The sequence below is a fragment of the Polypterus senegalus genome, chromosome 13 (assembly GCF_016835505.1).
Source record: "Polypterus senegalus isolate Bchr_013 chromosome 13, ASM1683550v1, whole genome shotgun sequence".
Taxonomy (NCBI): domain Eukaryota; kingdom Metazoa; phylum Chordata; class Cladistia; order Polypteriformes; family Polypteridae; genus Polypterus; species Polypterus senegalus.
In genome coordinates this window covers 128955760-128966953 of record NC_053166.1, presented here as the reverse complement: position 1 = coordinate 128966953, position 11194 = coordinate 128955760, and the positions used below count along the sequence as shown (strand labels likewise).

General features: G+C 40.0%; 1 pseudogene; it reads right to left on the bottom strand.

The window, feature by feature from the left end:
* Positions 1-8716: 8716 nt before the first annotated feature.
* LOC120543343 lies at positions 8717-10450 on the bottom strand (annotated as a pseudogene).
* Between the last annotated feature and the right edge of the window lie 744 nt (positions 10451-11194).

The following is an 11194-nucleotide window of genomic DNA, read 5'->3' as shown; positions in this document are numbered from 1 at the left end:
TGCCATCGCATCATTCAGGTGGATGCTACCTATTGGTGGTGGTTGAAGTGGTTCCACACTTTTATTCAAAGTGATTTTTGTAGATTAGAAAAGCTATATATAATTGTACTAGCTGTTCCCTGCAGCTCTAGCCGCGTAGTAGTGAAACAGGACAAACTTTAAATATCAATAAACAAAAAGATATCGCCAGCTAAGTGGAGGCAAGTTACACTCCAAAACACAGAAGCAGACCAACTCCCCACTCCTGACATCATGCTTCCCCCTCCCCTCGGCCTGCAGCCTCTGTCTTGGATTAGCGCAAATACTGTATATCACTCCTGCAGGCAAACTATGATTTTTAGCGTGATGAGAGAAGTTGCAAAATCAACCAGAATGTTCAAGCACATTCTAGAAAAAAAAAACTAGATCTAAATCCGTTAAGTAGTTTTTCTCGTTCACTAGCTAAGTGGATTTAAGATACGCCCCAACGCTGGTGCGTGAATGAGGAGGGCAAATGAATCAGCAGAGCAAACAAATTATGATACTTGGCACAGTGAGAGAGGTCGCAAAATTAACCGGAATGTTCAAGCAAATTATAGAAAAAAACCTGATCTAAATATGTTAAGTTGAACTCTCATGACGAGCAGACAGACGTACAGATAGATATATTGAATTGAATCCTCATCTCTGGACCTATGAGTCTGCACTATACAACTGATGCCTACACATTGTTGTACCATGGCCGTCCCCTTGAGGGTAGCTTTTATATTGTAGAAATGAAAGAGACAGAGCAAGAAGTAGAGCTCCTCTTCTGGGTCGTTGTTATCTGCTCTGAAGGTTGAAGAGGAAAACCTATAAGAGACTGTGCTATAACCAAATCTTTTACCTGTGCACCTTTCAAATCAATCCCAGTAAAAAAACAACACTATACTGTACCGGTGGGCTTGACATTACGCAAGTGAGTCTCACGTTAAGGCAATTTGATACAAATGAGAACCTCCACTCTTTTTAACTGAATTTTAATTCATTTCCATCTAGCGACTTTCTTGGAAGAGTACGTGTGAAGTGTCACTAATAGTGAGGAACAGTACTGCACACTGCTATTCACATTTTTAATTATTTTTTGCTTTTGTGCACACATGTCGCTGAAGGTGCTATGATGTAAGTACAGTCACAGGTAAGCGACTCGATCAGCAGCTGGCCATTTTTGAATGAGTGGTAGAAGTTGCTGCTTTTAATTCACAGCATAAGTAAGTGTCACAGCCATGTATTCTTAGATGGTACCACTTGCTGGAAGGGAACAGTGACACTCCTAGTGATCCCACAACAAAGAAGAGATGTCTCTGCTGAGGGGTCATTTACCAGTTAATGGTGGCATTTCATATCATCAATATGCCTTTTCCAATTCTGTATGGGACTGTGTCATTATCAAAAACTGAATGATGTTAAGGCGAAAGATCAAAATACTGTAATGTAACCCTGGTTCATTTTAATTAAAATAATGTGTGTTTTGTAATTTAAAGTACAGTAATATTGCTTCACATTTTACTGTAAAATAAGTAATAAAGCATTATACTTTTATCTGACATTTACATGAATAGACATTTTCAGTGGGCGGCATGGTGGCGCAGTGGTAACGCTGCTGCCTCGCAGTTCGCTTCCTTGGTCCTCCCTGTGTGGAGTTTGCATGTTCTCCCCATGTCTGTGTGGGTTTCCTCCCACAGTCCAAAGACATGCAGGCTCGGTGCATTGGCGATTCTGAATTGTCCTTGGTGTGTGGCTGTGTGTGCGCCCTGCGGTGGGCTGGCACCCTGCCCGGGGTTTGTTTCCTGCCTTGCGCCCTGTGTTGGCTGGGATTGGCTCCAGCAGACCCCCGTGATCCTGTAGTTAGGATATAGCGGGTTGCATAATGAATGACTGGATGGACATTTTCAGTTTAAGTTCTGACTTATCTAAAAAAATGGAGTTAAGATATCAGCAGGAATAGAACTTGTTTGTTTCACAAGGGCCACCTGTATATTTTTAAAGAATATTTTGACTGAATTGTATCTTGATTGTAATGGAATTGAAAATGAACACATGCTAAACAAACACTCCTTTACAGCAGCCTCAAGAAGAATGCATCATGGTGCGACCTAAATGTCTTTTCTGTTTCTGAACTGCAGACATACACACCCTGAGACTATGGAGGAGGGCAGATGACAATGAAAACACACCTCGTTGTTCTGCCATTGAAGTGAAATTGTGCTCCAAATCCTCTCTGTATGTCTTTGCTACGTGCTCCAGTTAATTACTGCCACTTTACTAGCGACCTTGTCGTCCGTCACTCACTTACTATCTGATAATGCTGTAGAACACACTTTAAAATGGGGATGCTGGTACCAGTTACTCCATATATGCTAACTGTATTGGCCTAAAATGAGACAGTGAAGTTTTCAATGAATGGGATCAGGAGAGAATTTGAGCCAATGTTGTAGTCAAATATCCAACTGATTTGTCATTAAATTCAAAATACTACTCAAAAAAATCAAAAGCAAGTTTGTATACCGGTAAAGATTTAGTCAAAAACAGAATTACACACCAACACTGTTTTTTCCTAATCTCAGATACTTAACGGGATGAGCATGGAATGGAAGAACTTCCTATGGTCACTTCAGTGAATTCATGACTAGTGAAGTCCTGGTACCTTTTGGGGATGATCATCATGCTAACAATGATGGCAAATGCAGAAAGCAGTGCTGAAATTTAATTAATAAGAGTGGGAAAACCATAAAATGGACTGTAGAATTTCCACAGAATATTAAAGTAAATAACAATAATCGTTAATACCATCCTTCTTTAATGCATACAGTATTCAGGTTATGAAAGCCACTAACTATCCAGTCTTTTAAAAATCACTCTGTAGACAATGCCTGTTTGTCCTTTGATCTGTTATGTCACAAGTATAATCTTCTTCCAACACATTATTTTTTTTACACAAGCTAGATATTTTGTGAAGACTAATCTGCCTAATTTTCTTCACGCTCCATCCATGTCTGCTCCTGAATTATTGCAGGGTAGGCTTTATCAATATACCAGTAGTATCTCTATATTTTACCAACAAAATTCAAGGGAATCTGCAGCTTCACTCATGTAACCCAGATTATCCAGAATGAGCACCTGCCTATCTTACAAACTGCTACTACATACCAAACCACCATAATAATGAAAGAAAAACAGCAAGAAAATATGTAAACAAGTGGGCAAAACCAAAACCATCGTTTTCATCCTGCAGAAACACACTGAGCCCGGCTAACCAGGCAAATGCTTCCAACACCCAGATTCTCTGGGTCATCTGATTGATACAATCCCACAAGTATGTCGAGGGTCTGCTGCTTGAGTTTTTCCAAGCAAGCCATGCCTTGAGTGCCTCTCAAAGGGAAACCAAACGGGGCATCCTAACTGCATCCCTAAATCACCTTTACTGTCTCCACTCAGTCCAAAGAAATAGTGGTTCTTCTTCACGGTCCTCCCATATTGCTGAGCTCATCACTGTTAAGGGACAAATGATTAATCCAAAAACTATTGTCAGCACTTAAAGACATGTTGGGGGCAAAAAACATTAACAAGGAAAAGAACATGGACTAAGAATAAACTAGCCAGGAGGAAAGACAAACATCAAAAGGATGCATCAAAAGCACTAAGGCCTACTTGGAAATAAACTAATTACGCTAAACCAGAAGTTGTTTTATCTGCCAAGGATAGTGAAAACTGAAATCTTCACATATTTATAGCATTAACGCTACAGCATCATTAAAGTGACGATTGAGGTCATGTGACGCTGTCAGTGGCATCACATTAAACTGTTCAGAACAACATCAAAATAAAAAAAAAAAAAAAACAGAAACATGATTTGCAGGTCAAAAACTCCTAACACACAAATTTTATTTATCACACTCACCAACATGTCAAAAAGGAGAAAGGAATAATGTGGGAAAACCCTGGTCAGTCCAACATGTTAATATTTTATCTAAACAATAAAAAAAAAATCAAAAGATTTTATTAATTCAAAAGTAAATATAGTAATAATAATAATACATACGTGGACATACGAAAGCAACAAAATGGAACATCCATCCATTATCCAACCTGCTATATCCTAACTACAGTGTCACGGGGGTCTGCTGGAGCCAATCCCAACCAACACAGGGTGCAAGGCAGGAAACAAACCCCGGGCAGGGTGCCAGCCCACCACAGGGCACACACACCCACACACCAAGCGCAATTTGGAATCACCAATCCACCTAACCTGCATGACTTTCAACTGTGGGAGAAAACCCACGCAGACACAGGGAGAACATGCAAACTCTATGCAGGAAGTGAACCCGGGTCTCCTTACTGCGAGGCAGCAGCACTAGCACTGTGCCACCGTGCCACCCCATAAGAATCCAATATAGTAAAAACCAGTCCATAGTTCAGAATTTCAATCACAAAACCAAAAGGTCAAAATTGAGAAAAGACTTAATTGGTGAAAAGACCAACATAAATACTAGAGCAAGAATCAAGAAGAGGACACTGAGAATAAGAAGCTGACCTGTTTTAATAACCAGAGTGACTGAGTGAACTTTATAGTCTGACTGATGACGGCACTTGCTGTTATGACTGTGTTTCCATTCATTTGTGTACAGTATGTAGTTTTTTTCAACCAATATGTATGCTCTTCATCTTGTTTGAGGTTTTTTTGAAATTGAAGATTTCATTTTGGATGTTGCTTTTAATTCTGTTATTTCCTTTGCGAGTTGTTTAATTTTTTGGTGAATTTTGGCCACCATCTTGTATTTTAATGATTTCCACTATTTTGGACACCTGTCATTAGGGCAGTGCCTCATGTTTTCAGGGTGTGTCCTCAGGGGTCATGACCCCCAAAAAATTGATATGAAAAGCTGAAATGTTGGATGAAAATCACTTCCTCATACAAGCTGTGGATTCAAAACCCTTTTATATATCCTTGTGGTTCTGACCTTTTTACTGCCATTTTTTTTTTAACTTTGATTTTTATCTCATGACTGGACTTGATCGTATCTTTTTATATTCTGGTTTTGTCCTTTTTATATTCTACATCTACCTCCTAGTGCTCACAAAAATTACTTGTCAGCTTGCTGACGTACCACCTGGGGTCTGCTGTCTAATTAGTGGTCTGTCCATCAAAAACAATCAAATAATTTACAAAATAATTCTTTAAATTTATGAAAAGAAGCAATTGACAATAATCATTGCTATGGATGGTGTGCATGGTTAAGTGTTCCGGCCAGGATGGGTTAAGATTCGTTACCTGGACAGGAGGCCAGCCCCTCAGAGGCACAAGAAGTAAGGGTGAGGTTGTCCTGCCTTGGCCAGATGCCAGTGCAGAAGTGAGTACAGAACTGGAACAATAACCGACCAGGAGACTAGTGTGATGGAAGCATAGGGGAGACAACTTATCAGGGCTGCATACTCCCCCGACACATTAGGTAGCAGCACCCCTGGTTGGTTGGTGCTACCAGTTCATACACCCACAAGGCATGCTGGAAACTGGGACAGTCTTGTTTGGTACTGTGGATGCCTCCAGGGGGTGCTGCAGAGATCCATGATCCCTACTTTGTAGGGACATACCTTGGCATCAGAAGTACTCCCAGGTCTCGGGTGCCGTTCTGCCCCATCCAGATGAGTTGGAGTCAGGTGGGTGATGGGCAAAGCTTGTATAGTGGAATGGAAGGAGGAGGAGAAGAAGGAGAATGAAAGAGAAAAGAGAATTGTGCTTGTGTTTATTATTACGAAGAAGCCTTTTTGTTAAGGTACTTAACAAATCACCATGATTCTGAGGATGAGCTCAGAAAGTCTGCAAAGGAACCTCAATGAGTCCCCTAGTGCAGTGTTTCTCAATCTGTGGGGCGGGATCCCCTAGGGGGGCACAAAGTAACAAAAAGGGGGGCGTGAAGATGTGAAAAAAAGAAAACAAGAATCAAAAATATGAAAAATACATCTATTGAAACAAAAACAAATTAACTTAAACTACATTCGGATACTAGAAAAATAAATATAGAGTTAGATAAATGTCGATAAAAGTTAAGGAGGTATAATAAAATATGCATCTATGATATATCATTAATTAAAAAAGAACAAATTGGTATTAGTGGGCTCCTTTCAAAAAAACGTTAGGGGGTCGTGATTAAAACTGTTATGAAAACTCAGGTCGCAAATACTTAAAGGTTGAGAAACGCTGCACTAGTGCTTGAAATCTTATTTTATTTGGGTACTACTGTAGGTGGAGATGGGAATGTAGACTGATTGGTAAATCCAAAAGCTTACTCCAAAGATATGGCATGATGGAGTCAGCAGAAGAGTCAAAGACTCCATCAAGATATCAAGGACATGGAAATATGGTACCAGAGTCACCAGGATGTCAGTATGATGCTGGGCTACTGCTGGTTGATTCACAGAATTCATCTATATAGCTAAATGTATGTATGTTTGTCTGGTAAACAAATCTACACCTTATTTTATATTTTATTATATTTTATACATATAATATAACTAGCAAAATACCCGCGCTTCACAGCGGAGAAGTAGTGTGTTAAAGAAGTTATGAAAAAGAAAAGGAAACATTTTAAAAATAACGTAACATGATTGTCAATGTAATTGTTTTGTGACTGTTATGAGTGTTGCTGTCATCAAGGATTTGATTATCATTATTTCTTTCAATCAGGTTCGTATTTGGAGGACGTGTTGTGTTCAAGTTACATTCCGTGTTTGTCAACCGTTGTAAAGATAACAGGTTTCATTCATCGAAGTGATCACTACCCAAATCGGTACTCGTGAATCTAAGATGTTTAACATGCATTCCCGGTATTAAGTTGTGGATTTGCTTGCGAATATTTAGTGGCACCGTGTCTATGAACTTAATTTAAACTTAAGCTTTACACCTTGCTTTCATATTGATATGTCTACAAAGGCTTGTTCAGCCGCTCGGAGTACATGCATCGAAAGTTCTCAGCTGTGCTTGTGCTCTCTCGTGCGATCTTGAGATGTCCACGTCTTTATTTAATGTTAGCTCAGACCCGGCACTTAAAAGTTTCTCTCGCATTTTCACTGAGTTTGTGCCAAACACTATTCTATCCCTGACCATCTCATCTTCATTTGCACTGTCTTCCTTTAGCTGGACATTGACTTTTTCCACCATGTGCTTTGTTTCTGCAGTAGCTGCACTTATGAATATGCTTGTATGCGTCACTCGCTTCATATTCTTTTGCTGCCTTCTCAATTGTGTAATGCGTTTTTTGTTCAGCGCTCTTTGGAGGTCTTGCTTGTTGTCTGCGTACTGTGTTCACAGTCAGTTTACGTGAGCCGCTCGGAGTAAATGCATCAAAGGTTCTCAGCTGTGCTTGTGCTATCTCGTGCAATGTTGCAATGTCCACGGCTTTATTTAATGTTGGCTCAGACCCAGCACTTAAAAGTTTCTGGCCCACTTTTGCTGAGTTTGTGCCAAACACTATTCTATCCCTGACCATCTCATCTTCGTTTGCATAAGCACAGTCCCTCACCAGCAATTTTAACTCTGTTACAAAGTGATCAAAAGTCTCGTTTATACCTTGCGTCTTCTCACTAAACTTGTATCTCACGAATATCGTATTTGTCTTAGGCATGACAAACACCTCATAGCGGCAGTGTGTCTATTGGATTGCTTGCTGACTGACAGCCTTATATGGGCAGGCAGCCAACTACGTGGGAGGCGTGGTGATGGGTGACGCAACTCCGTCTCACACGGCGACCGAGCTGCAGGCTATGAACGTATATATATGTATGTAAATAGGATTCAGTTATGACCGTTACGCGTAGAATTTTGAAATGAAACCTGCTTAACTTTTGTAAGGAATGAGCCTGCCAAATTTCATCCTTCTACCTACACGGGAAGTTGGAGAATTAGTGATGAGTCAGTCAGTCAGTGAGGGCTTTGCCTTTTATTAGTATAGATTCTTAATATAATAAATATATATGTATATTACATGTATAAAATATATATGTTACCGTCAATGTGTGAAAAGCAGGTATTTTATAGAATACCTAGGCAAAGTATAAAATGCCTGCCATTTTTAGGCAAGGTATGAAATATCTGCATTGTTACATACTTTTCCTAGGCATTGCATAAAATGCCTAGACATTATAAAGAATGACAAGTACCATTTTACGCCAAGTGTGAAATGTCCAGATTGGAAAGGTGTATAAAAATTAAAGAAGAAATACACAATGAACTACAGGATATGCTGACTGGGAGAACAAAAGAATCAGAAGTTTCATTACTTAGCCTACTATTTGTTGCAGCAAGGTAGGCTAGAATGGCATTTTGAATTGCACTTAATTTTATTTTTTACGCAAAGCCATCTGTTGTTTCGACACTTAGTCTTGCACATACACCTCACAAATCCTTGGCCACTTCCTGTGGACTGAGCAGTAGCAGCAGATCAAAGAGCTATTTCGTGGTCAAGAACGTCTTCAACCTTGAGTAAGCCCTTTTGACAAACACTGAATTGTAATCTTGCATAGAGTTGGTTTAAAATTCCTTGCATCGTTCCAAGTCGGTAAAAGCCGTCTTCTGTCACATTCATAACAACTGCCAAGAGATTTTGCGGGTCACTGTGCCCTATGTCGACATCAGGGATAGGAACCCGCACAATGTCCCCCAAAGATACAGGAGGGAATTTTTTGTCAGTGTCCATTTTCATTATTTTGGCCTGTACTGTCTCTTACTTTCTACTGCATTCTCAATGTTGAAGCAAACAGTGCACCAAATATTAACCCCATAACTTTCCATTTCCTCCAAGCCATCGTCTTTATTAGCATGTCCACAGATCGCATGAACGTTTCGGTCGCACTTTCTGCACGTATGGGCACCACTGCTTTCCTTTAAGCACACACAACACGTGGCAGAAAAGGAGGTTTCTTCACTATCCATGTCTTCCCTGCTACTTTCGTTTCCTTCATCATGGATTGAATTCTCGTCAGTATTTTGTGCAGTAACCTCAGTCTCTTCTGTCGGATGGTCTGTTTCTTCCAGCTGTATTGTTTGTATACTTTCCATTATCTTTGCCAGTTCTTCTTCTGTCTGTACATCTTGTAAAACATCTTGGGGTATGGAAGACGTTGTGCGACCCACTTTAACTTTGCAGCCAAAGAGAGCTTTGTACGGTGTTCTCTGAATCCCAGAGTGAAAGGCCCTGTTTTTCATAAGTTGGACGAACCGTATTCCCTCGCTCCAGCGGCCAGTTTTTTCATCTTGCATCCAAGTAGACAGCATATTTTCGATGACTTGGTTAGCTAGTTTGACACTTCCCTGGCTTTGTGAGTGGCGCGGCTTCCCATGGGCAATCTTCAAAGTTGGCCAGTATTCCTTCAGGCTGCTGACCACTTTATTCGCACTTTCCCGACCGTTGTCGGACTGTAAAGTCGATGGTGCTCCAAGCAACGTAAGTATGCCTATCAAGTTGTAAGCTACTTCTTCCGCTGTCTTTGATTTGAGAGGCCTGAGAACCACAAACTTGGTGAGATGATCTTGGTACACTATTATAAATTTGTATTCCTTATCAGGGTGGGACTGAAAATCGATTAGATCCACCTGACAGCGGGAACTGAAATCAGAAAACACCATAGGCTTCACTACAATGCCTCTTTTTACACCTTTTTGTTTCTTCTGCATGGCTCACAAAGGTGAATATACAGTTCAATGTCATGACGGGTAACGTTCTTGTATTTGGGTGCAAGCTCTTTCAACATTCTGTCTCGTCCTCCATGGCCAATGGCCAAATGAGCGTCGTGAAGTACGTCAAATAATTCAGAATCTCTGACGTAAAACTGGATAGCACTGATGCCTTCTTTAACAGGATAAATCAAGTTTCTTTAGTTCTCTACCATTATCACATCGTAGCGTTTCAGCAGCCAATAGTCCCGCTGTTCCTTCTTAGTAGTCGTTTTAGCCTTTGTTACGTCATTCACTAACTTCTCGTAAGTGGCTTCCGTTAGAAAAACACAATTTTTAGCAGCGTTGGCTCGCATTTGGGATAATTCTTTGTAGAACCGTTGTCGCATGTCAGCATGTCGTGATTCTTGCCCGTACATTACATTCTTTTCTCCCATCTTCACACAGCACAATATGTGTCAGCTTCTGTAGCGGTGCTTCACCCACCACAATATATGGAACAGTCTCTGCTGCGGCACAGCAAGCACACGTGCTTCCACACGGACGAACAAAGATCCAGGCGCCACTGACGAAATGTTCTGGCGAGAATAAGCTTATTCTACACTGCCGGTTTGCCGTTTATTTATTGTATAGAATGTCTAGGAAATGTATGCAATACGATGTATTTCATACTTTGACGTCCTATTTCGGGCATTGTATACATTGCCTAGGTATTCTATAAAATGCCGGTTTTCACACAATACCTGCTTTCTTTTCACACATTGCCGGTAACATAGGCATATATATATATATATATATATATATATATATATATATATATATATATATATATATATATATATATATATATATATATATATATATAACAATTGCCTCAGAAGGGGTGAGGTTTCTGGAACTACCCCAGAAGTGTGGTCAGATTTCTTCATTTCTTTGCCCACTCACAGCTGTTAATGGAAAAGAAAAGTCAGTTAGTGGCAGCACCTTCTCTTGTCCTGGAGTAGAAATGCTTACCTCACAGTAGCTTTGGAGGAGTCCCCTAAGCATGTGTGTGACAAGTATTCTCTCAATAATTCTTCTAAATGACATTTATGAAGCTAAATGAAAAAATACAGAACTCTAAATCCCTTGCCTATCTCTATAGTCTGCTATAGCACAGAAAGAAGAATGGCCTGTGCTACAGTAACTAAGACAGACGTTATCGTGTACAGTACATACAGCGCACAGAGTCTGCATTTGTATTGACAGTGCTATCCACTGATACCCATCGGTAGTCTCTCATCCTGCAGACACACTTCATGATGAAATATTTAACCGTGAGGGACATTTCATGCTTGATCATTGACAGACAGATATGTTTCTGCATAACTTTTAAGATAAAGTATTATAAAACAATGACATTAAAAAGAGTTCTTTGTGTTAAAAATATCAAGAACATTTCAGTTTTTCCCAGTAAGATTTCTTACTAATTCCCCTAAATGTGCTGTGCAGAAGTGATAGCTTTGT